The sequence below is a fragment of the Rousettus aegyptiacus genome, unplaced genomic scaffold, assembly GCF_014176215.1.
Source record: "Rousettus aegyptiacus isolate mRouAeg1 unplaced genomic scaffold, mRouAeg1.p scaffold_m13_p_6, whole genome shotgun sequence".
NCBI lineage: Eukaryota > Metazoa > Chordata > Mammalia > Chiroptera > Pteropodidae > Rousettus > Rousettus aegyptiacus.
This window is the reverse complement of record NW_023416309.1, coordinates 11,443,044-11,469,284: the sequence shown is the minus strand read 5'-3', so window position 1 is coordinate 11,469,284 and position 26,241 is coordinate 11,443,044. Positions and strand designations below refer to the sequence as shown.

Sequence of the window (26,241 nt, the reverse complement as noted above, 5' to 3'; positions counted from 1 at the left end):
AAAGCTGAGTTTACCACTGCTGAGTTGTTTTCACTCGAGGGTAAAAAAGGGCTTCACTCCTCTCACCTTCTACTTCCAAATGTTTAAGAGCTCTTTCCTCTCATCACCTCTTAAAAGCCTAACTCACTGTGGGAAAAAAAGTGTGCTTGACATAGAAATGCAATTTCTAAATGAATCTTCCATCCCCTATCTCTCCGCTCACACATTTCTACCCGATTGTTGCTCCTATGAACTTGATTATAAAAATCCTAAAGCCAGCACTAGAATGGAACCATTTGTATAGGTGACAAACCTGGGGGAACTCTCCCTGGGTGGTTTTTAAGTGTAATAGAGAAGTTGGGAAGAGACCGAATAGAGTTCTTGTTTAATTTCTGGACATAATTTAGGTGGAGTGCGTATGAGAAGCTTAAAGCAGGCTTAGATATCATTATTCTATATTTCTGATTGGCTTCTCCTCTGTGAGGCATGCCTACAGTGAAGTGAAGTAGAACTTTTGATTGCATGTTAAGAGAACAAGGTTGAGACTATTTGGCTTTGCACAGTATAGGTCCTTCTATGTCTTCTGCTTGAGGATTTATACCCAGAATAAAGTTATTCTAAGGAAAAGATGAAATAGTTTTTGTTGTTGCTGTTGTTGCACAGAACACAGGGGAAGTAGCCAGAGGCTGTCAGTACAGTGGGTGCCATTTGGTTGGATCTAAGGATGGGATGAGCATTGTTGAGCTCAGGTGAGAGGATTGTCAAGGAAGATTGGGAAATAAGTGTTCCCCAAGGCCTTTTACTGAAGGATATGTTCCTCTGTGTTTAAGACTTGAATAGTCTCGCCTGAAGGAGGCGAAATGAAATTTATACAACGTTTAGATCCAATCAGGATATGAAACCCAGATTCAGGGTTCTCTATGTCAACGCTAGTTCAGTTTTTTCATAAAATGAAACCCAAGTTTCACCTTGACCTCTCTGGATCTACAAGCATAGATAGATATAAGACCATCCTGGAAAAACACTCCAGTGCTGTCAGAGGAGTTCTTAGTCCCCAACTCTTTATTATTCTTGTGTATCTGTTTCTTTAAATACTCTCCGCAGAAGCATTAGCATGAAAATAAAAAAGTACAGCAACTTGGAATTTTCCATTTGTAGCTTCCTTAGTCTGTGGGGTCAAAGCTCTATCCTCGGGGGTTGCTAATGCAAACTCTCTGTGCTGTTCCAGGGCAAATGTTTCTCAACTAAAAGACAGGAGGGGGTGGGGAGCCAAGAAAATAATGCAATGCTAATTCTAAAACACAGGCTGTCTGGAGATTCCAATTTAAATTGCCTTTTACCCCTATTTCCGCCCTCCCCCAAAGGAAAAAAAAATCCTGTGTTATAAGGACAGACATCTGTGTAAGAACAATAAAACAGTCTTTTCTCTTGTGGATTAGCTCTTTATTCCTTTATTTATCTTGCTATACCTCATCAGTTTCTCCCAAATCAAGGATAGTCAAAGAGGATAAGATGCAGTCCCTTTTTTTGTTTTTGATTAAAGGAACCCGTATAACCGTCCTCTCGCACAAATTTCTTTTCTCAAGAGAGAGCTTTCCTTTTTATGTCTAATTTCTTCCTTTCTTCATCTGCTCTCTTGGAATCTTTCTAGAACTTACTTCATATGGTGTACAAATCAAATAGCCAAGGTCTCCAGGAGAAAAGGGTCAGCAGGGCAGTGAAGGCTGATATATCTGGGAAATTGTAAAACACAAGGACAACTAAGCATTATGAACATGTTCTACAGCCTCATTTTCTTCCCCCAAATCCCTTGAAATTTATTAATTAATTAAGATATCTACTGAGCACATACTATGTGCCAATCACTGTTCCAAATATTAGAGATAGGAGGATGAATAAAGCAGACAAAAATTCCTTCAAAGAGCATACATTTGATTGAGAGGAAGTGTTGATAACTAAAATAAAAAATAAAAGTCTTATATAGTATGTTAGAGATAACTACTAAATGAAAACAAAAGGGAGTATGTTTGATAAGACTTGATAGCCGCAGAAGGCATCATTGAGAAAGTAGCATTGGAGTTATAACTTGAAGGAAATGAGAGATGAAAACCTGGGAATATCTGAGAGAAAAGTCATCTAGGCTGAGGAAAGAGCAAGTATAAGATGTTGAGATAGGAGCATGTCTGGCACATACGAAGTAGAGCTAGGAGGCCAGTGTGACTAGGGTAAGGAATGGAGCAGGGGGAGAGGAGAATTGCAGGGGCTGTCTATGAAGTGAGAACAATATCAGAGGCCAGAACTTGTATTTTGTAGGCCATTTACTGAACTAAGGCAGGAAGCCAATTAAAGGTATTAGCAGAAGTGATAGAAACAATGTTACACCATTCCCTATGGGGGAAGCACACACACACACACACACACACACACACACAACCCTTCCATATAACAACTAACTAGAAAACAAGAAGGGCTACTGTTGTCCATCAGAAACTGTGTAGACTCCCTGCAAGATGAATAGAAGGATAAGATTGAAGAGGTTAATCCTAGCCAAAATAAATGCAAGAAGACAGGTACATGGACCAGTGGAACAGAATCAAGAGTCCATAAGTAAACACATACTTATATGGGCAAATAATTTTTGATCATGAAGCCAAAAGAATACAGTGGAGAAAGGAAAGCTTCTTCAATAAATGGTCCTAGGAAAACTGGAAAGCCACCTGCAAAAGAATGAAACTAGACTGTTGTTTAGCACTGCACACCAAAATTAACTCAAAGTGGATTAAGGACCTAAATATAAAACCTGAAACAATCAAATGCATAGAAGAAAACATAGGAACTAAATAAACTCAAGGACCTTGGACTTAAAGAGGATTTTATGAATTTGACCTCAAAAGCAAGGGAAGTAAAAGCTAAAATAAATAAATAAATGGGACTACATCAAACTAAAAAGCTTCTGCTCAGCAAAAGAAATTGTCAACAAGGTAAAGAGACAACCATCAGAATGGCAAAATATATTTGCAAGCAACACTTCCGATAAGGGCCTAACATCCAAAATATACAAAGAACTCATATGACTCAATAACAACAAAAACCAAATGATCCAATCAAAAAATGGCCAGAGGTCTTGAACAGACACTTTTGCCTAGAGGACATACAAATCGCCAACAAATATATGAAAAGATGCTCAACATCACTAGCTATTAGGGAAATGCAAATCAAAATCACAATGAGATACCATCTCACACCTGTTAGAATAGCTACAATGAACAGGACAAGTAATAACAAATGTTGGAGAGGATATGGAGAAAAAGGTACTCTTAAACACTGCTGATGGGACTGCAATTGGTGCAGTCAGTATGGAAAATAGTATAGAGGTTCCTCATAAAAACTATAAATTGATCTACTATATGATTCAGCAATCTCTCTACTGGGTATTTACCCCAAAGACTTGAAAATCCATATCCAAAAAGATATTTGCACACTGATGTTCATAGCAGCATTATTCACAGTGGCCAGGACATGGAAACAACTGAAATGTCCTACAATAGATGATTGACTAAAGAATCTGTATATATTCCATATATACAATGGAATATTACTCAGCCATAAAAAGAGATGAAATACTGCCACTTGCAACAACATGGATGGACCTCAAGATTATCATCCTAAGCAAAATAAGCCAGGCAGAAAAAGTTGAAAATTACATAATATCATTTATATGTGGGATATAAACCTAAAAAGAACAAATGAACAGGACAAACAAGCAGAGACTCATGAACATGGACTATAGATTAGTGGTTATCAGAGGACTATAAAATAGTGGTTACCAGTAGGGTGGGGAAGGAAGGGGGAGGTAGATGGGGTAAAGGGGGTCAAATATAGGGTTTAGGGGGAGGGTGAAGTGGGTAAAGGGGCTCAAATATATGGTAGCTGAAGGAAACTGGTCTTTGGGTGATAAACACCCAACAGAATATACAAATGTCAAATGATAATGTACACCTGAAAATTATATAATTGTATTAACCAATGTTACCCCAATAAACTTAATTTAAAAATTAAAAAAAATAAATGCAAGAGAATGTCAAAATGTAGGTCCAGCTTCAGAAGGTGTATTTGCACAAGGAAATGATTTATTACAATTACAGATTCTGGGGGGCAAGAATTCCAAAAGGAGACAGTGAAAATTACTTATTTCTGTTCTATAATATCTGAAGCCTCAATAGAAGACTTGAAATATGGAAGCTAACATCATTTGAAAAATTATATACTCACATGCTTAGTGGTTGATACTGGCTATCAGCTGGTGGCCTCAGTTCCTCTCCATGTGGTCTAGTAAAGCCTTTCTCATGGCATAGTGGCTGCACTACAAGGAAATGAGGTTCTAAAGAGAGTTAGAGCCAGGCAAAAGCTGTATCATCTATTATGATTTATGTCCTAGAAATCAAGCAGCATCATTTAGCTACATTCTGTTCAACATAGTCACAAAAGTATTGCTCAAGTTTAGGGAAGGGGAAAATAGACTCCACCTTTCGATGGAGTGGTAAAGTTCTGGAAGAGCATTTGGGACCAGAAATATTACTCCGACCCTTTCAGCAAATACAGTCTTCCACAATAATATACTGGGCTACAAACAGAATTTCAAAAATTCCAGAGAACAGAAGTAGTACAAAAACTCTCAGGTCATAGTGTGATAAAACTAAATATTAATAACAAAATCAGGTTTCAAAAAGCTCTTCTACCTACAAATTTTCTAATACTCTTAAATCTCAAGCCAAACATAACATATAAGCCCAAACTATAGAGTAGCTAGAGAAGTATGATAATGAAATGGTTACCTAATAGAACCTATTAAATAGATCTAGGAAAATAGCTTTAAGTGTGTGTGTGTGTGTGTGTGTGTGTGTGTGTGTGTGTGTATTTTTTTTTATTTTAGGGAAAAGTGTAAAAGATAAATTAAAAATCTGACTCAAAAAACACCCTGCTAAATAACCACAAGGTAACAAATGGAATGAGTTATCAAAGCTAAAACCAGATGTTAATCAGTTGTAAAACAAAAAATAAATAATTCAAAGGCTAATTTCTTAAACTACTCTAATCCAAAAAAAATAAAGAAAATTTAAATCTACAAAAAAAATTGAAAAGCCACAGAAACAAGAGAAAATTAAAATAATTATAAAATCTTTGTTCAATACTGTGCAAATATCTCAAAATCTAAATCAAGTGGATAATTTTCTAGGAAAATATAATTTCCCAAAACTGACTCCAGAACAGATAAAAAATTGAAACAGATTGATTTCCGTGGGCAAAATAAAGTTTGTGAAGACCTATCATGACCTGAACAAAAGCACCAAGTCTAGGTAGTATTACAGGGAAATTTTATCAAACATGAAAAGAGAAAATAATTCAGTAGTCTTCTTTCGAACGATTTAAAACAGGATCTCTCCAAAGCAAACACACACACACACACACACACACACACACACACACACACACACACACAGGGTTCTGTTTGCCAATTTTCGTGGCATGAATATTCCCACCACGACTGATTCAGGCTGCATTCATGATGTCATTTAATGTGGAATTGGGAAGAAATGTGTACAATCTTATCTTGTGAGTCAATTCAAGCTCACCACAGAGAAAATTAAAAGCTATTTAAACTGTTCCAGAGCATAGATGAATAAGTACTTCTAAATTATTGTCATGAAAGCATAAAACCTTTACATAAAGATTGATAAGGATTCAGGGAAAATTACTACATACTCTACTCGATGATAATATATGTGTAAAAATCCTAAATAAAATAATCGTGAACAGCACTCAATTGCATAAACAATGGAGTAAAACATTATGACCAAGTTAGATTTATTTCCAGTATACTATGAGGTTTCAATATTAGTATATCTATTTATTTATTTAATTATTTTAATAGATCTAAAGATGAAAACCATAATTCTGTATATTCTGAAAGGGCTTTGGGTGAATTCCATAAATATTCTTGATAAAAAGCATACAACAATAGATGTGTACTTCTTTACTATGATAAATTCTATCCATCTTAGTCCAAAGCCAACATTAAACTTAATGGGCAAACATAGCTGATGTTTCTATGAAAATAAGGACAAGATAAATATCTGTTACTGCCACTATTTTTTAATATTTTACTGGAAATACTAGCCAATGTAATTAGACATGGGAAAGAAACTGCAGTCATGAAAATGGAATATGTGACAAAAATATCATGTTTGCTGGTGATTTTAACTTGATAACAGGACACTTAAGAGAAACCAACTGAAAGACTAACAAGAGATTTTAGTGAGGAAGTAAGATATAAAGTTAATATACAGAAATTACTAGCCTTTTAATATTAAAACAAAAACTGATTAGAAAGTATTTTGAATGAAAGACTCCATTTACAAAAGCAACATAAAAGATAATAAGTTAGGGATATTATAATCAGACATTAATAAAAATACATAATATTTTTATGAAGAAAATGTTACAACTTTCTAACAGGACACAAAAGAAATCTAGAAGTTATGAACAGACATACCATATTCTTTTGTAGGACAACTCAAGACCTTAAGTATGGCAATGATCTTTTTGTTAAAATATAAATTCATTATATAACTACCAAAGATTTTTTCCCCCTTTTAAACTAGAAAAAACTGGATCTAACATTTAGGTGGGAAGATAATAGCTGGGATCACATTGAAAGAATTAGAATGAAGAAGAATTAGCCTTACTAGATATCAAATGTAATATAAAGCTTCAATAATTAAAAAAAAATGTGGAACTGGCACACAAATCACCAAACAGACTAATGGAACAGGATAGTAAGTCCAGAACTAAACTCAATTACATGTGGGAATTTATTTTATGACAAAGTGGTATTTTAAATTGGTGGGGAAAAGATAAACTATTTAATATATGTTCTTGGGGCAAAAGAGTAGCTATTTGGAAAAAAAAGATCTCTACCTCATACCTTATACTAGGATAGATTACAAGCAGGTTAAACTTTTAAATGGAGAAGAAAAATGAACCATGAAAATGCTAAAAAAAACACAATTCAGATTTTAGATGCCTGCTTTAAAAATAAAAAATTGAAAAACTTAACCTTATTTAAAATATTATTGATTTTAAAACAAACTTTTACAGAGGAAGAACAAGATTTTAAGTAAAGTCAAAAGACATACAGTGAACTTAGAAAATGTTTAGAAATCGTATCACAGGCAATGATAGATTATGTGTATTTTCTAATATATATGAAGGGTTTCTGGAAATGGGTAAATATGTGATCAACAACTTACTATAAAAATAGTTGAGCAATTTTACTCCTAAAATATTTGCATATGTGTAAAATGACATAAATATGATAATATTTATTGTAGAGTAGATGTACTAGCTAAACATTAAAAATAGCCAAATATCTATTCATTAAGAAATGGTTAAATAATTTATGGTACATCCATTCTCTGGAATATTGTATATCTTTGTCAAAAAAATTAGAAAGCTCCCTACATCATTATATACAAGTCTATGCACCATACATTATTAAAGAAATAAAACAAGGTATTAAATAATATGTACGGCATACTACCATTTATGCATAAAAGATGTAATGATAAGAATCTATAATACTCTGAAAGATGGATAATAATAGTGACTACCTGTGGTTGGAGTGAATGAGGATCATGGAAAGATAGGGTGGGAGAAAATGATTCACTGCACACTTGTATGCACTTTAAAATTTTGAACCATATTTAAAAATAAACAAATTGAATTTAAAATAAAATAAAATTCATATGACCTAACAATTACATACTTCCCAAGGGAAGTATGCTAAATGATGTTCACTGTAGTGTTTTGCTGGTAGTAAAAAAAATAAAGATAAATTATATGCCTATTAGAAAAGGAATGATTAAAGTATAGTAAACCATGACAAGAATGGAATACTATGCAACAGATTTTAAATGGTTAAGATAACTAAGATACTAACACAGAAAGATCTTTAAGACATATTTTTGAGCAAAAATAATTTGAGTACAGAACATTTTTACACTGTGATAGAATTATGTAAAAACACAAAATTACACACACAACACACACTTTATGTGTTTAAAAGCACAAAATCAGACACACCAACTCACATACAGTAAGGATGGACAAAAAAACCCTAACAGTATTTAATTCTGGGAGAAGAGGGTCACAAAGTCTAGCTTTTTCTTTACTGGAATTTTTATAAAAATATGCTAATATTTTACTTATGTAATAGTAATAATAAAAATAATAAAAGAAAACTAAAAAGGGTAGGAGCTTTGGGTAATTTGTAACCATTTTGGAGAATCCAAATCATAGTAAACTTCCTATACTCTGTTGCTGTTGGGTGATGGGATATTCATATGAATCAAATTCCTGGTGGATAAAGAGAAAAAAGTAAAGAGAAACTCAGCTAACTAATTTACTGAGAATGGGAAGAAAGACATCAGCATTAATAGTAGCTACTACTATTGAGCAATGTCTTTACAGCCAAGCAATGTGCTGGTATTTTACATATGTTTGTGGTCTCATTTAATCTTGGAAACATCCCCTAAAGCTGAATATTATCCCCATTTTATATGTGAGGAAATTGAAGCTTAGAGAGATATTATGTAGTTTACCCAAGGTCCCAGTACTAATAAGTGTCCTTGGTGAGACTCAAAATCAGGTCTAACACTGAAGCCTGTGTTCTTTCTTCTGTCTCATGCTGCCCCCACTCCCACCCCAATAAAATCCACTTAACAATCCAACTACACTGGATCAATTTTAATTTGTTTCTTGATAATTCAAAAAAAAATATTTTTCAGTGTTTTAGGAATCCTTTTACAACCATTAATTATCAGAGCACTAGTGAAGCATTAAAATAAATGATGGTTAATTGGCAATATCTAGTTGAAAGAAAATAGAGTCATACTGCATTTACAGGATTTGGTGTTTTTATTACAGATAAATAAAGGTATAGCTAAATTACTGGTGTGATTTTTTCATAGACCTGTTATTATTAATTGCATATTCTGAAGGCCTTTATCCTTATATACTGATTTGAAATGTTCTATCATTTTTAGTACCAATATCAAACCTTGCATCTCTGTTTATTGTCCTATAAATATTATTTAGCAACATGATGCAGTTTCCCCCCTATTATAATCTCATAGCAAAAGATCTGATCTCTTTAACCTGAATTAACACAAGTGGAATTTAGGTGTACTGCACCAGTGACTTCCCAGACGACCCCTCTGGTTATAGATTATAAATGATATTTACAGAAAACAGAAGATGGCTCCTGAGTGTCCAGTAAACTTCAACAATCACCTGAGAGATACTGCCGTGTGATTGCATAAAATGAAACTACAGAATGGCAAATAACCTATTGACTATGCACTTTCTCCCCCACCAAGAGCAAAACTCAATCCAGTGCAATTTTGGTACTTACATGCCTCTGAGGAAAATAGACCCCTAAAAATCACTCAGTGCAGCACTAGAAAAATTTCTTAAATTTGTGCTATGCTTGGTGCTATAAAACCCAAGGAAACTTAGACTTCTCCTTGAGTAAAATGGACTGGTAATTTTGTTTTGTTATGTTACCCACCAAACATATTGATAATGGGTCATATGCAATTGAGGAAAAAATTAAGTCTAATAAGAAAAATCTCTAATAAATACTAACAACATCTTATCGGCATTGTCATTGATCTAAACTTTCAATTAACATTTGTTTTTACATATTAAATGATCTGCAATATATTGAAAATGAAGAGGATAGTAAAAATTAAAACATGCATTCTTATAATATATGCATTGTACAAATGTATACATGCCATTTCCCTCAGGCAGATACTAGGAGATATAGTACATATAAGAGAGTGCTACTAGGATATAATAGGAGATTCTAGATTTTAGATAAGCAGTAAAGATGAAAAATGGAGATTGAAGATTTGAATTCAGCCCGAAGAAAAGGATACAGTTATCCCCTCAAATAAGGCTTCTTCTTGGCCACTGAAGGAGGGTGGAGAAAGCTCAGATACCCAGCAAAGAAGCAGGGGGAGTTCTATGTAGTGTTAGCTACTCATCAAGAACAACATGATAAGGTAGGATAGAACTAGGGGGAATGCATTCAGGAAGCTGTCATTATTAGATATGTGCTTCTCAAGCCTACATAAGAATATCCTAGGGAACATCCATAAAGTAAAGATGCTTGAGTATGTACTTCCAGGAATTCTGACTCAGTGGGCCTGGTGTGACACCCTGACATCTGTTATTTTTAATAAGATCTTTTAGTGATTCCTCTATACACAACAGTTTGAGGACCATTGCATTAAATGATATTAACAAAGAGTCTCTTTTTCCAAGTCCTCTTGGCCATGAGGTTTAGGAGAGCAGTAATGATTTCCAAACCCTGTAGCATGACAGCCACAAATGTCTTACCTTGTCAAGCCCTCAGTGGTTTCTGAGAAGGACTAAGTAGACTACAAGAGACTAAGTTATTATAAAGGATTTGCTGAGCAAGGCACTGTATTGTGTGCAGAGACAAGAATCCTTGCCTTTAAGGAATTTACAGTTTAGGTCAAGATAGCAGACAGAAACTAAAAAAAAGAAATGCTTTGAAGTATTACAAGTGCAATGATACATGGGGACACAAAGGTCTTTGTCATTGCATGGAGGGTTGCCTAAGTCAACATGTTTTGAACAAAGGTCTGGACATGATGTAGAGAAGGGAACTTCACAGAAGTGTTCTTGAAAAGTTTGAATACTTGAGTGTTATCCACTGATTGGTTGTAAATGGTGAAAGCAGGGAAGAACATCAGATGACCATCAAGTTCTTGGTTTGAGTACCTTTGTATAAGATAAAGCTATTTTCTGAAGAATATATTAGGGATGAACAGATATGATTGAACATGTTAGCAGGAGATATTTGTACCTCCAAGTGGAGATGCTCTAAATCAAGGGTCCCCAAACCCCGGCTGCTGACCAGTAAGGTCTGTGGCCTGTTAGGAACTGGGCCGCAAAGCAGGAAGTGAGTGGTGAGCCAGTGAGCAATGCCACTCCCCAGCACTAGCATGGGGAGCTTCACCTCAGATCATCATCACCAATCCCTGGTGCCGAAAAGGTTAGGGGCAACTGGTCTAAGTTATGGATCAGCAAACTTTTATTGTGAAGGTCCAGAGAGTAATTATTTTAGTCTTTGCAGGCCAGATGGTCTTTGTTGTGACTACTCAACCCGGTCATTGTAACATGAAAGTAAGTATTCATAGGCAATACGTAAGCAAATAGGCATGGCTGTGTTTCAACAAAAAGTTGTATACAGAAGTAAGTTGTGGGCCAGATTTGGCCCATCTGTCCTAGTTTTACACTCCCGCTGTAACTGTAATAATGGATAGCAGATATGGGTATATATTGACTCCTACATGTCTGTGTACATAATATCTTTTGTGAAGCCATCGACTCTTACTTATTCTACATAAACATTGCAATCCAAGGTTATTTTAACAATTTTCAAACTATTTAAAAATCACTCAGTAATTGCCTATGAAAAAAAACAATTACATGTAAAAACATAAATTAAACTACAGGATACATTCCATACTCACTGGTTTAGTAAATTTTTTTTAAAAATCTGACAGTACAAAGTACTGGCAAAGTTATAGAGAAACAGAAACTCAAAAGGTATTTGGTGGGAATGTGAATTAATATATCTACTTTGGAAAACAATGTATTATCTAGCAAATTTGGATATATGCAAACCCTAAGATCCAGTAATTCAACTTCTAGGACTCTAACCCAGGAAAAGCTCTTATAAATTCTCAGATCGATGCGAATTATATGCAGAACATTATTTACAATAAACAGCAAAAAAGAAAAAAAGAAAAAAAACTAGAAACAACCCAAATGATTCATTAAATAAAGTGAAGTAATATTCAACATGGAGGAATATATACAATTTGATGAGAAAGATACTCACTGATGATATTATGTGGTATCACTTTGTATATAAAGTTCAAAAACACAAAATAAAACACTACTTTAAAAGTGTCTTTACATATGTTACAAAACTAAGAAAAAAAACACATGGGAATGAAAAAGTCAAAATTCAGGGTTGTCTTTACTATGAGCGTTGGGTGGAGGCAAAGAAATCTAATCTGATAGGAAAAGCCAAAGTGATTTTTTTACTTCTAAGCTTAGTAATGGGTACACAGATATTTAAAAATTATTGTTTTCAGTACTTTACATATGTTGTAACTATTCCTGTGTAATGGAGAAAGCATTGCATGATAATATAAAATGAGACAAAACCAAAATCTCATTCAGTTGCCAATTTTATATTTTTAAGAAACGATTAACTAAAAATGATTCTTCTCATAAAAATATGTTAATTTTAAGGACTGACTTCTTATCTGACTCAGTGTCTTTGCCAGTCATGTATGTCATCTTTTCTAGTTATTGAAGGCTAGGTGGCTTCCAGTGTTTCATCTGGGAAGAAAGCAGTAGGGACTAGGGATAGCACAGAGGAGGGAGGAGTATCAGAAGGCCTCTGTCATAGCTGGTGTAGGGTCATTTGAGTTTTCCATCTTAAGAAGAACAAGCATTGTCTCTGGCATAGGGCAGAATGTGGTCAAATTCCTCCCTGTCACTCAGCAAATGACTCCACTGCTGTCTTTATATTATCCCAGTCATCTGGGCTTTTAGGGACATAGTGTAGTAGTGGTTTGGTGGTATGGAAGCTACTGCTACCTAATTGTTTATCTCTTGAGTATCACTTTCTAGTGTCATGATTACAAGCTTGGAAGAAGATAAATTCTCTGTCTGTTCTGAGTATAAATGGGCACTTGAGATGAAATCACCTAGTTAATTTCCCCTTGTTGCTAGTGTAGAATCTGAATCCAAACCACAGCACAACCTAGCCCCTAAATCTCTATTAAAAACTGCCTTGGGTAGTCTGGCAAAGCTTTATTTAAAGTCAGCAGAGAATTATAAAGTCAAAAGTGAAAAATGGTACAACAGGAAAGAATCATAAAAAAATACTAGATCAGTTAAATGTAGTCAAAGGCAATTTAGTGTGTGCCAGCACCAGTCCTTATTGATACGAAGAATGTGGTGTGTCAGGGGTCGGCAAGAACATGTAGGAAATGCAGAATGAAGGATGCAGCTCCAGGCTGGCCTATGGAGCAGTCACCCAAGGCCGTGAAGGATGCATCACTGTCTTACTATTATACCAGGAATTTCAGGGAGAATATTCTAATTATCTCAGTCTGCACATATTCTGTTTATTTTGTCTTGATGTAGTATATATTTAAAATTAGAATTTTTTTTTCTTTCATGGAGATAAGCAAACCTAGAGGCTGCATAAATTGGTCAGACCAAGAAGATAGGTATCATTCATCAGTATTTTTAGTATTCTAGTCTCTCTGGAATTACCACATTGATTTTTCATATCTATATTCCAAGCTGTGATTGATTCTGCCTCCTCTTCTCCAACTTTCTTAGTGTTCCCATGAGTCCATATTAGCTAAACTGATTAGTAATAACTACAAATATGATTATTATGCACTTACCATGTTCTAGGCACTTTGCTAGGGACTGCATATGCATTATAGTATCAATCCTCACAAAAACCCTATGAGGTAGGTCTTTGTATCATGCTGATATACAGATGAGGACAACTAAGGCTCAGAAACTCAGAACTCATTTGAGTTTTCATACTGAGTAGCAGGAACAGGATTCGCCAGGCCTGACATCTAAGCAGGCACTATGTTAGAAGGGTTGCTTTCCTAACTTCATCAGCAGTGGTGGGTGAGGACCAAGTGTCTGGAGAACACAGTTGCAGTATAGGATAATGTTGGGACTGAGACCTATGTTTGAATCCTGGCTTTGCCACATATTGGCTTTGTGACCTTTTACAAGTTAGTTAGCTACTCTGTATCTCTCTCTATGTAAAATGTTTATGATGATACTAACACCTACTTTAGTAAGTTGTGAAAATTGTATGAGTTGATATAAGTAAAGCATTTCAAAGCATTTCTGGCCCTTAGTAAGTGCTATGTACATGTTATTGTGTTGTTGCTCTTGCTTCTTTTATTATTGTTGTCATTAGATTCTCTTCTGGTAGTAAGATGTCTTCACTGAGAGAAGTAGTTGTGAATGGGATTGGCTAAAGAGAAAGTGAGGGATCAGCTCCTGTCACTAGGGAGCACGTAGTATTCTTCCAATTCTACCTTGTGTGAGGACATAGACACTTTTGGTAGACCATTTGCCACAAATGAAACGGTTTTAAAAGGTCAAATGAGAAATGAGAAAACTGGATTCCTTAGGTACTTCCTATTTGATACTCCCACATTCAAAATCAGGTTCTGGGGTATTGGTCTTTCTTTCTTATCTATGAATTCACATCCAGGAGAAAGGGAAAGTGGTTTGAAGACTTTCTTTGATTCTAGTAGGCCTTAGAGTTTTAGTTGTTGATTCAGGATAAGTGATTGGTTTTATGTAAATGCTTTAGAGGATCTGAAAAAAATTAGAGAAACCTATTCCAGAGGATAAAGGCAGAACAGGAGGGAATGATTAATCTCATGGACATTCAATTCTCTAAGAACTTTTTTTGGGGAATGACCAGAAACAAGCCAGGCCATATGCTGTACATTTGCAATCTTCTGAGCAGTGGACTTTTTTTTTTTCTTTTCTTTTCTTTTTTTGACAGAACGAGGCCAATTTAAGATGGTTCTTAAGCTTGAAAAGGAATTGAAAGGTTAAGACATGCATGCAGAGTCAACATAGTTGATTTGATGAAAGTAGTCCTGACAAACACCAGGGCTCTCCCAATTGTCAGAAGCAGTCTGATGATGACACGTTCGAAGCTTCCCAGACTGGCTTGCATTTTGGTAAATATGAACAATGAAGGAAGACATAGTTATGCTGTGGAGAGTTCTGAGATGTAGAAGTAACAAATTAATTGTTCAGCCTCAACTAAGACCTTTCACTCAAGTCATTAATCACAGTGCACAGTTTGGAGCCTGGCCCCCCAAGTTTGATTCTTTATGCTGCTCTCCTTCTCCAGATGGAGGCTTGTTCCAGGTGCTGACCATTTGCATTTCCCTCCAAGTGAGCTGATTTATGAACCCAGATATATTTTCTGGTTTTTCCGAATTCTTTTCCATTGCTTTGTCATAAAGGGGACATGTGATTTCTGGTGTTTTGCAGATCCTCAGTTTTAACATCCCTAATACCAAAGATTTTTTTCAGTTAGTCTATGGCCTGTCTTCTGTGATCTGGAGGGTAGAAACACTCTTCAATGTTTTGAATATCAAAGATAAGGCTTTAAAGACTCTCCAATTTTTTCTCCTTTTGGCTGGAGTTGAAGATGCAAAAGTCCTGTGTGAGATGTTGTTCCTGCATTCAGCATCTCAGTGCAAATTGTGGCTTGGGAAACCTTAGGGACAATAGGTCATTATAGGTGTTGGAGTTATCTCCATTCCACCCCAAAACATGTGGTTTAATGTATAATATCAACAGACCTTCCACAATTGCACCAGGTCTCTAGTGACAGTGTAAGCCAATATTGAAGACTTGACAAGAGAATCTGAGTGTCAGAGGAGGACACTGTAATGCTGAGGCTGAACACAGTGTTGCTGAGTTTTACCCGTTTGACTGAAAGTTAAACCTGATCTGAGCTGATAAGAAGCAAAAGATCCCTTGGGAGTTTTCCCAAGTGGCAGAAGTGTGTCACAGGAAAGTAATTGGAAATTGATATTTGACATATCTCTGGGTTATCTTTTATTCCTGATAACACCAAAGGTTTTAGCCAAGAGTTTCTGGTGACTTATATGTGAAATCCTGAAATCCATTGTTGAAATACAATCTCTTCTTTGTTGAAAGTAAGGAGCTGCTTTCTGATCCTCTGTTTCCTAACTAGCACTTCAAGTGCAGAGGCTCATGGGCTTAATTTAGGTGAAACAAGTGGTGAATGCCAGTCTTGCCTTTGATAATTCTCTGAAACAAAATCATCACTGGCAATGGAGTATTGTCTTTAAAATTCAACTCAGTTTAATACTTGCCCAGAGCTTTCTACGTGCTTTATATTGTGTTGTGTGCCATGGGACATACAAAATAAATATCAAACATGGCCTTTGCCCTTGAGGAACTTATAGGCACATAGTAAGGATGATGTGTTTATGAAACACATTTTACATGGCAAGATAAGATATCATGTATGTGCCAAAGTGAGTGGGACCTGGAATAAGCACAACAGGGAAACATAAAAATGAGAAAAAAATAATCTGGAGCTGTCAGGGAAAGCTTTATGGATGAGGTGGGGACAAAGACACCAATATCCCATACCAAGAACTCTCCGTTAAAGAAATTGCAAGGAATACAGTATCTGGTTATCAAGAAATTTTGGAGCCCACTTTAAGTGAAAGTAAATTTGTTCAATATGAGAATGGATTAAGTTAGTTCAATAAATACTTATTGAGTACATGCTATGTACCAATAACTGTATCTGGTGAGGTATAGGATAAACAATCCATACAAAGAACACATGTGGGTAGTTCTCGATGCTACATTCTCTTAACATAGATATTTAAAGTTATTGCTGATCTGTATGATTCCAAAATCTGTGATTTTTACCACTTAACCATTCTATCTCTGACAAACACCTTCTAATGCTTCCTTCAGCATCACATATACTAAAATTGAAAAGATACAGAGAAGATTAGCATGGCTATTATGCAAGGATGACCTGCAAATTCTTGAAGTGTTCTACACTTTAAAAAAAAAGGTCTTTTATCCAAGATATTTTTAGATTGAGGAGCTAGCTGAGTTATATGTCCAGCTTCATAAGCTACATACGGTATAAAGAGTAGCATACATGATTGTTGTAAAAGGAAGGGACACCAATATTAGCATTGAACATATTCTCAAATTACTGTGTTAGAGAATATTTGGAATAGCATTTGAAAAATCAAACCAGATCCAAATTTGGGGCCATAAGCAGAGCTCAAGCTTTCTAAATATCACATTTTCTTGGCATTTCCATTATTGCCCTTGACAACTATTTTGGAAACCTAATTAAAAGAGTCTTCCATCATTAGAGTTTGAGGCAGTCTTACACTGGGCTCTTTGGCACCTGCAAGTTTGAAATTGGCACAACTCACATATATTGGTTAAGGGACTAAAGTTATATTTATGTCCTCTTTTGCAAATGAGGAAATCTACTATTTGTTCACTTCTTAAGGTATAGGTGTAAGTGGGTAATTGCAAATTGGTCTAGAAAGAAAAGAAGTGAGGATGACAATGATGGTGGCAGTGATGGTCATATAGATGTGGTAATCATTATTCCAAATATCTACATAATTTTTGAATAATATAACCACGGAACACTAGTAAACCCTGGAAAGAATCGAAGATATCAAACATTGAGGCACAGAGGTGTCAGAGTTGATTTAGCTAAGCAATACCAGAAGAGGACTAGAAAATCTCCCTTTCTAGCTAGCAATCATTCTCATACCACAATGAGACCCCTGTCTAGTAACCTCGGCATTTCTGCCACCCATGTGACTGCTTTTTGAAGCTAATTTAGGTATCAAATTTAAATAGAATTCTGAGAAAACTTTTTTTTTTTTTAATCTGGAAGGACTGATGGAAGAAAAAGCTAGAAGAAATTTGAAATCACTCTTGATTCCTGCCATTTTCCTTGGTATTCAATCACTCTCTTCATCTGAAATGTTCATTTTGACCTCCATGGGTAGACATACACATGTGCTCAATCTCTCATCTGTATGCATATGTATATATTGATCTACATTCTTCTTCATCATCTGTAGGCATTTACAAATAATGGCGTGTGTGTTTTATCATTTCATTTTTAAAATGAAAATGACAACTTCAAAATTTCTTTCTACAATAAAGAAATTTTTCTATAGTTAAGAAATTCTAGCATGTAGGCCAGGATCATCTTTGGGTCACAAAATTCCACAGAGGAGTTAGCATGGGGAGGGTATAAGCAGTGATTTTTTGTTCTTTCATCCTGGGGCAGTTGGGCGATATTTGTAACAAAGAAATTGTTAGTGGAGAACTAGCGAAATAAAGATTCAAATGAGAAGGATAATACAAGGTTGAGAGTAAAAACAAAAGAAATGACAGGACACAGAAAAGACGAGAGGAAGTATTAATACCCTCCATCCCTCTTCAAGCCTCTTTCTCCTCTGTGAGGTCATTACTTGGTTGAGGGTGGGATTGAGAGTATAAAAGGGGCTTGGTCTTTTAAGCTGAAACTTTTATTTCTGATGAAGCTATCTTCTTGAATAGAGCCATAGGGATTTTAGATTTTGTAGGGCTACAGGAATCAGAGTGGAGCTCAGAAAAGAGGAGACAGACCATTCAGGACATGATCCAGGTTATTAGTTTAAGGATGAGAAAGTACAAGGTTTCCATAAACCAAGGGGGTAAGTCATCAAGGTCAAAAGATGGCCTAGGGTTCACCTATCAAACTACAAGTCTGTAGATGCATCTACCTAGCAGGGTGGCTTTTTCTAATTCATCCAAAGTACTATAGAGAACAATATAGCCCCCAGATATGAGAATTTCAAGCTTCTTCTAGGTCATCCAGTCCTATTCATGTACCTAGGAAACGAAGCAGAGATTTAGAGTGGAAGTTCCTAAGAAAAGCACACTTACTGTGCTTTCTCTTCATTAGCTAAGCATGGACAGTGAGGAAACCCAATGGCTCATGGATCAGACTAGCTACAGAGGCCACCTTCTCCAGTGGGCATGGTAAATGTGAAAGGGAAGTGACCAAAAGATCCTCGATTACACACTCTTAAGAAGGGAGTCACGAAGGCTAGGATGTGGAGACCCAAATTTCCAGATTTTTTCCACCTCCAATCTCCCTTTAGGAAGGCCACAAGCAATCCTGGCCTTTAGTGATTCTTTCTTTCCCTGCCTGTAAATGCCAAATCATAACTATTGTGCAGATCCTTGTGCTCAGTGCCATGGGGCCGCGAAGCCTCTGGAAGAACCTGTTGACTTTGACGAGCTTAGACACCATTGTGAGAACAAGAGACAAACATAAGCATGCTAACTGGAGTGTGTACAAAGCCTGTTTGACAATATCTAGAGGACCCAGAAAAATTGGAAGTCGCCATCACATATGGAGGGGTCCTTCCAACCTCACCTTAGTGGCTGTTTCTTCTTACTAAAGAATGAAAACAGTAAATGGCCTAAAGTAAGCTAAAAGCAAATCCCTCGACTTTATTAATTTCATGACTGCAGTACTTAGTAGTAGTATTAGTAAAGGCCATAGGAGAAATGCCAGAAATGAAGCAACTGAATGTTCGTTAGTTCACCTGTTTTAAGTTATTTCAGAAAAAGCATGATTTATAAAAGAATGCAGAATCATAATTGTCACCCAAAATGTCATTTCAACTTTAGGATGTCCAGAAACAAAAGGCTAATATATCCTTTGTTCTTAGAACGCCACAGATGCCAAATTATGCATGGGATTCCCTCTTGGCATTGAGTGCTTGTGAGCCTAGAGGCATCCGAACACTGATTTCAGAAAGATATTGCCTCTGGTGGTGTTCTTACCTGAAGATCTCCCTGGAGCTATGGGAGGAAGCATGGCCTTTCTAAGTTCCCTGCGTTATGATAGTGTAGGAGACAGCAAGAGGGATGTCAGTCTTAGAAAAGGTTGGAGGCTTGGGATAAACTGTCTTCAGCCTTCATCTAGGGAGCTTGACAAAGCACTATTAACGTGCTAGAGAAATAGTTCATAATTTTTGGTTTTGTCTGCACATCAATATATGCCAACAGATGCTCAGTTAAAAACATAAATATTCAATTAATATAATATCAGGCATCTGGAACAGAGAAAAATGGAATTTGGGGGATTGAGTAGGACTTAAGTGACATTCATTCTAACCACAGCTGTCTGGATGCACATAGTAGGCACTGAAAATATTTGCTGATTAGATTTTATTTGATTTGAATAACTTGTATGTTTGGTTTTGAGCCCAGATGTGTGGCATCCAGCCAGAGTTGTGTGCTCTGCATCCTGTCATCAGCCTCACCACCACAAAGACGTTTGGCAAGGGGCGACATTCCTCCTGTTCCCATAGTGAGGGCTCTTCTCACCTCTCTGCCCATACACTCTGGCTCATGTGACTATCGACCACAGGTAGCCCATGGAGCTGGCTATTTGCAGAAACTATCCTCTACACTCCCATTTTCCCCAGTGTCATTGTGGTTGTATCTTATGACAGAGAACATTGGTGTCTCAGCTAATAGACACAGCAGTGCTGGTGACAGGTCCTTGAGCAGCCACTGGTCATTGCAAAAGTATTGAGAAAAGGCCTATTAGTTCACTTCACCAACCTGAAACCTGAGGAGGAAATATCAGAAGACCTGTAGCAAGGGAGGAAGAAGGTTAAAATGTGAATGGGAATAGGAGACATACATTAATTCTTCTGTGCTAGGGAACAATAAGAGGAGGTAGTTATAGGAAAAGGCACTTGCAGGTTACATTAGTGCTCTTGGCATACACAAGAGAGGGAAAAGGATGCTCTATGGTAGAGTGGTTACATAGTACTCAAGTTCACATTTCAGATCTGTCTCCAATTCCAGAAAGTTTCTTTAAGCTCAGTCCTCAGTTTCCTGCTCTGTAAAATAAAGCGAAATATCCCAGGATATTTGCCCTTCAGTACTATCTTTCTTTGACGCTTTGATCAAATATTATGAGACTCTCATTTTCTCATGATTTGATGACCCCAAATACCTAGAACCAACTATTTTCACAGATAATCAAGTAGACTTCTAATATTCTAAGGACTCCAGGAGTGAAAAGTAGTAAAAGAGTATAGACTGTACCATGTCTTGATCAAAAGACAGTAGCATTTGAAAATCTATGAAAATCATTTGGGGTAAAAATAGAAAGCTCTGTCATGTTGAGAATGGAATGCTCATTCAAAATAAAACAGTAGCAAGTTTTACCTTTCCTCATGGATTATGTCCTTGGTTCAGTTATTTGTCTCAGGACCAAGACCATCTTGTTGCCATTGGGTTTATCTACACACTGCCTTGATTCACACAGTGTTGTTATGGCAGTCTTGTGTGAGTAGGTACCAGAAGACCTCTGCTGCCAATGTTAAAGGTGATTTCTCTTCAGCCTATCCAAGAAACAGGACCTGTCTGTGGGTAGTTGAGAAAATAGAGATAGGATAATTCATCTGTAGTTGGACCCAGCACATAGTATAAGTAAAAATTATAATCCTGTGTGCCTGACAAATTCACTATCCAGGAGGTTTCGCATCTCTTCAGAACCCATGGAGATAGGTCAAGTAGATTATCTACATAAAGGCCCCTACGTATGAGGTCATTAGAAACTTCTCAATTATTTGTAGCTTTCTGAGAGTTTTATAACAATTGTTAATCAACTTGTTTAATCCTCACAATAATCCAGTGAGGTCAGTATTATAGCCCTATATGACAAGAGGAAACTGAAGTATAAGTATATTGATGGAGTTAACTGTTTTTCATAGGACATTTTTAATAGATGCTGTAAAAGCTCCCACGTTGAAGCTCCACAGTATCCTCTCTATGGTTGAACTCGTTCTATAGGTTAAGACAATCCTGAATTTTGGCACTCTTTTTTAAAACACAGATAGCCCTGGGACAGAAATCACATCAAGCCTATTATCACTTAAATATTGACTGAATGATTTTTTAACAAACATTTTCATCTTACATACTCAAGCACACAATACTAATATGTTAAAATTATGGTAAAATGAAGGGAGGTTGGAATAGATTTCGGTTTGGGGAGTTTGTTTGGAACAACCATTCTGGTGAGGGTGTAATAATGAAGACCTCGGGGACTCTAGCTCTGAATGAGGGCAGATCCTGAATAGGGAACAGTGGTGCAGGTCACGGAGTGAAGAAAGTGATGAAAACAAAATAATTTTTCGTATTTTGGGCTCAGTTGGCTTATCTGTATTGGACCCACCCCTGGTGAATGGGGCAGGATTATTATGGATGGCATCAAACTCATTCACTATTACTTGACAAGTACCTGGCTTTGGGCATTTGTTCATTTCAAATGTTCTTATTCTGCTAACTACTTAAGGCAGAAAAATCATTCCCCTATTGGACTCAAATATATGCCTATTGAAACTGAAATCTTCATATTGAGTAAATGTACCAAAGAACAGTCTATAAACTTAATGAGGGAGATGAAGAGATATGTGCCAGAAACCTAGAAAATTTAACATTGATGAGGTTATGCCTATTATATGTTTAGTTAAATTGTTGACACTGATAGGACGTGGCTGAGGAAATCCACCGTCCATTTTCTCCTTGTATCAGTGATAATGGTTCCTTGGTGTGCTCTTCTCAGTTAACAAAAATATTCCCCAAAGTTAAATGCAGAGAAAGAAGTGACATAAGAAATACTTTTATTATCTATCTCTGCTCTTCTGGGAGTTCCCTCCAGGAATGTTACTTAAAGCAGGGCTTCTCCTGACTGTCAAGTGAATTTGAAGGGAAGTACTCACCAGTTCAGAGGTGAAGTTCAAGCCTCCTGAGAAATAAAGAGCCTCCTAACCCTTGTGCTTGCCGATTTGCCTCAGCAAATTCATAAAACACAATGCTGCTCTAGCCTTTTCACATTTTCTGTTCTCTCAAAAACTGACAAAGTTTCTCCTTTGCTTAGTGAATAAAATTTCAATTCCCCTAAGTGCCATCTAAGGCAAAAATTTGATCATGGTTTTTGTAAACTACCAAGTACTAAATAAATATTAGTTACTTAAAGAGGAATCCAGGGTGGTAGAAAAAGTATTGAATTTGGAGTCAGAGCATCTTGGTTGGAATCTTATGCTAGTTGGGTGACCTTGAACAGGTCACTTAAACTCTCTGAACCTCAGTTACTTCATTTATAAAACAAGATTCTTGTGATAATTAAATTAATTGGAAGTGACATAGTAATTAACAAAGAGTGGACACTCAATACTTGCTAATGAAGTCATGGTAACTAAAGGCAATTTAGTCTAGTACTTAACCACTGGCTATGGAGACCCAAGTTCCTTATCTTCCGGTGTCTCTTTTTCTTTACCTATAAAAGAGGATAAGATAGAAGAGGCAAAGGAGTTAATACATATCAGGAACTTTCAACAATGCCTGGCCCATATTAATCCTCTTTAAGTATTAGGGCTCCTGCTGCTGCTGATGTTACTTTTATTATCCAAGGACCTGACCAGGCCTTATCTTTAGAGCCTTATCTTGTTTTATGTCTTAAGCAGTAGAGAGCTCCTCCCCCAGGTCATGAAATCCTTAGGGTGGGGACTAATTCTTACCTTTAACTTTCATGGGCTTTATGTATTCAATGCCTGAAAAATACCCAATCATTTTTGTTGTTAAAAAAATGTTTGAATACATGCCTGATACTTTTATTCAGCATTATACTGAAGGTTTTAGCCAGTGAAGTAAGGCAAGAAAAGAAAGAACTAATGAACGAACGAAGGAACGAAAGAAAGAATAAAAGAATGTAAGAACGTAAGAATGTAAGAACGAAAGAACAAAAGAAAAGAAAGAAAGCAAGAAAGCAAGAAAGAGCATCCAGATAGCAAAGGAAGAATTAAAACTGACTTTATTTGCAGATGAAATGATCATCTATGTAGAAAACACAATGAAATCTACAAAAAACTAGTAGAAGTAATAAGTAATTTTAGCAAGTTGCAGGATACAGGATCAAAATATGAATCATCTTTTTTCAGTTGCAGCTATATTATCTTTAATATAGCTGCAACTAGCCAGTTTAACTGGAACATAAGATGAGTGAGTAGTGGTGATGATGAATAAAATGAGAAAGGCAGCTTTAAACTCAGTTTGATGACATGAAGTAATATGAGCTCTTTTGCTCACTCTTTCCCTCCTTTGCTCCCCTCTTCTCCTGTCTTTTCTTCCTTCCTTTCTTCCTTCCTTCCTTCCTTCCTTCCTTCCTTCCTTCCTTCCTGCCTTCCTGCCTTCCTGCCTTCCTGCCTTCCTGCCTTCCTTGTTCTTTCCACCACCTCTCCCTTTCTTATTAGTTTGTTGACATAAAAAAAACTTTTCTCCATGAAAGTAGGTAGAATTTCATTTCTTAAAAACTAAGGTTTATTATTATTATTATTATGTTAAGCAAATACAATGACCATAGCGAAGGATGTTGCTTTAGCTTACAGTGAACATTCTATGAAAGGAGTTCCCAAAGACAGGCAGCGTAATATCAGCACACAAACACTAGAACTTTGGGTGTCTGGATTCAAGTTCAGACTTCTCTGAACTAGCTCTATGACTTTGGGAAGCATATAACCTTTTCGAGGCTCAGTTTGTTTTGTCTTAAAAAACGGAATAATGGTAACATGACCTCCTTCTTTATAGGGTTGTGGAGAGTTCATTTCAACAACACTTTTTGAATTCTTAGGAACTAGACCAGGGCATGTAGATGGGTACTCTTTCCCTTTAGTGAAGATATGTGTGGAAATAACTTCAATGTCATATGACAGACTATTAGAATAGTATAAACAAAGATGGAGAGGGGGAGGAGGGATGGTGGTGGTGCAAAGAAGGGGTTAATTATCTCTGCTTGTGTGGTGGGGGACAATTTCACTGTGCTGGTATCCAACCCAACTTTAAAGTTTAAGTGGAATTTTTGACAGAGAAAGGGGCAACTTTAATAATGTCTTACATCTGTTTAGTACTTTACCACTTGGCTTGGCATAAATTAGTGATCTAAAACTATAATTTTTAGCTAAGGGATTATTATTTCTATTGTAGGGTGGTCGTTATTAGTTTAAGTTGCTATTTTCATAAGGCTTGGGAAATTTTGACCCCAAATTACAGCAACTTAGCAAAATTTGTTTATACAAAAATTTCCAAGTAGTTTTCCATGTTGGAGGAACCAAGAGCCTTAAGAACTTGGCTCCTACTAGGGCAAAGACAAAAGTGGGGTGACAATTATTAGGAGAAGAAAATTGGGTAGAAGAAAAAGGACATTATGTCTTTGCAAAAAGATGTCTCATTGTATAATTATGACACAACTAGCTAAGTAAAAATGTAAAACTATGAAAACCTGGACATTTAAATGCTAGTCTAACATGGAGCCAGTGAACTCAATCTTACGAAACTTTGCAACCTGGGAATTTTTCCTCAATATCTGATAAGCATGTGGCACTCACAACTCTGGCCTAAACTACTGTGTTCCACAGATCCATGCCTTTGTCCAACACATTATCTATAGGATGTTGAATGTTTGATTGATGATGCATTGAAGATTGTTTGGAAATATAGAAAAAACGTATTTTGGCATTTGCAAAAGAGTGGGAAATGGAGCCAAGAATATACCTATAATTTAGGGTAAAGAGCAATAATGAGGTCTCATAAAAATAAATAACCATGATGTTAAATAGACTGCAGATCATTTGCACCTTAAAGCTTTTCTTAGATTTTGTGCCAGTTAAAAAAAAAAGTGATAATAGGCCTTGTACTTTATGCCAGAAGAATTGCTAGTACACAAGATTTTGTTTTAGTGTAATCAAAGAGACCCTCCCTGCTAAAATGATTTAAAGGGAGAACAACAAAATCCATATCCAGTGATAAAGAGCAACCAGCCCAGGTTTGGAAAAGGCTTTCATCTACTCTGCCTGGGGTCATACTATTTTATGCTGCTCTTGACTTCATTTCAAAGCTAATGTTGCTATCTAAAAAACCTAACAGCTGTAATTATTTTAGTTTTATTCACTGAGAAGTCATTTCCAGTCATGTTACAGAAATGGATTCTAGTGTTTGCAAATGACCTTTCATCCTGTCCTTTAAAGAAAATAGCATGTATGTTAGAAACAGCACTGAATGAGGAGTTTGGATGATGAGAGTTTTAAAATTTGGATCTGCCAGTACCTGAGCTTTTAGATTTTAATTAAGTCAAGTCGCAAATTTTATCCTGTTTTTCCTCTGTAAAATGGGTACTGTTATCCTTAGCCAGCTATTTTGTAGGACAGTATCAGTTGGAATGCTGGACATGGATGTGCCATGAAAATGCAAGGTGATGGTTGCCTTCCTCTTCTTTGTATTGGGCCTCTGTGTCATAAAATGAGAGGATTCTCCTCAGGTACTTTACAGGAAGCCACTGGTGCTTTTCACAAAATATTGGTTTAGTATTACATGTTGGGGTACAATGCTACTTTATTATTTTACTCATGACTTCCCCTG

General features: G+C 36.2%; 1 protein-coding gene and 1 non-coding gene across 2 annotated transcripts in view; both read left to right on the top strand.

Annotated features, from left to right (window-relative positions):
* LRMDA (leucine rich melanocyte differentiation associated) overlaps window positions 1-26,241 on the top strand; it is a 977,871-nt gene that overhangs the window by 794,554 nt on the left and 157,076 nt on the right. The window lies entirely within an intron of this gene.
* LOC118604403 lies at window positions 16,668-16,774 on the top strand. The gene has a single exon (XR_004951717.1). It is a non-coding gene; the product is annotated as a U6 spliceosomal RNA (small nuclear RNA).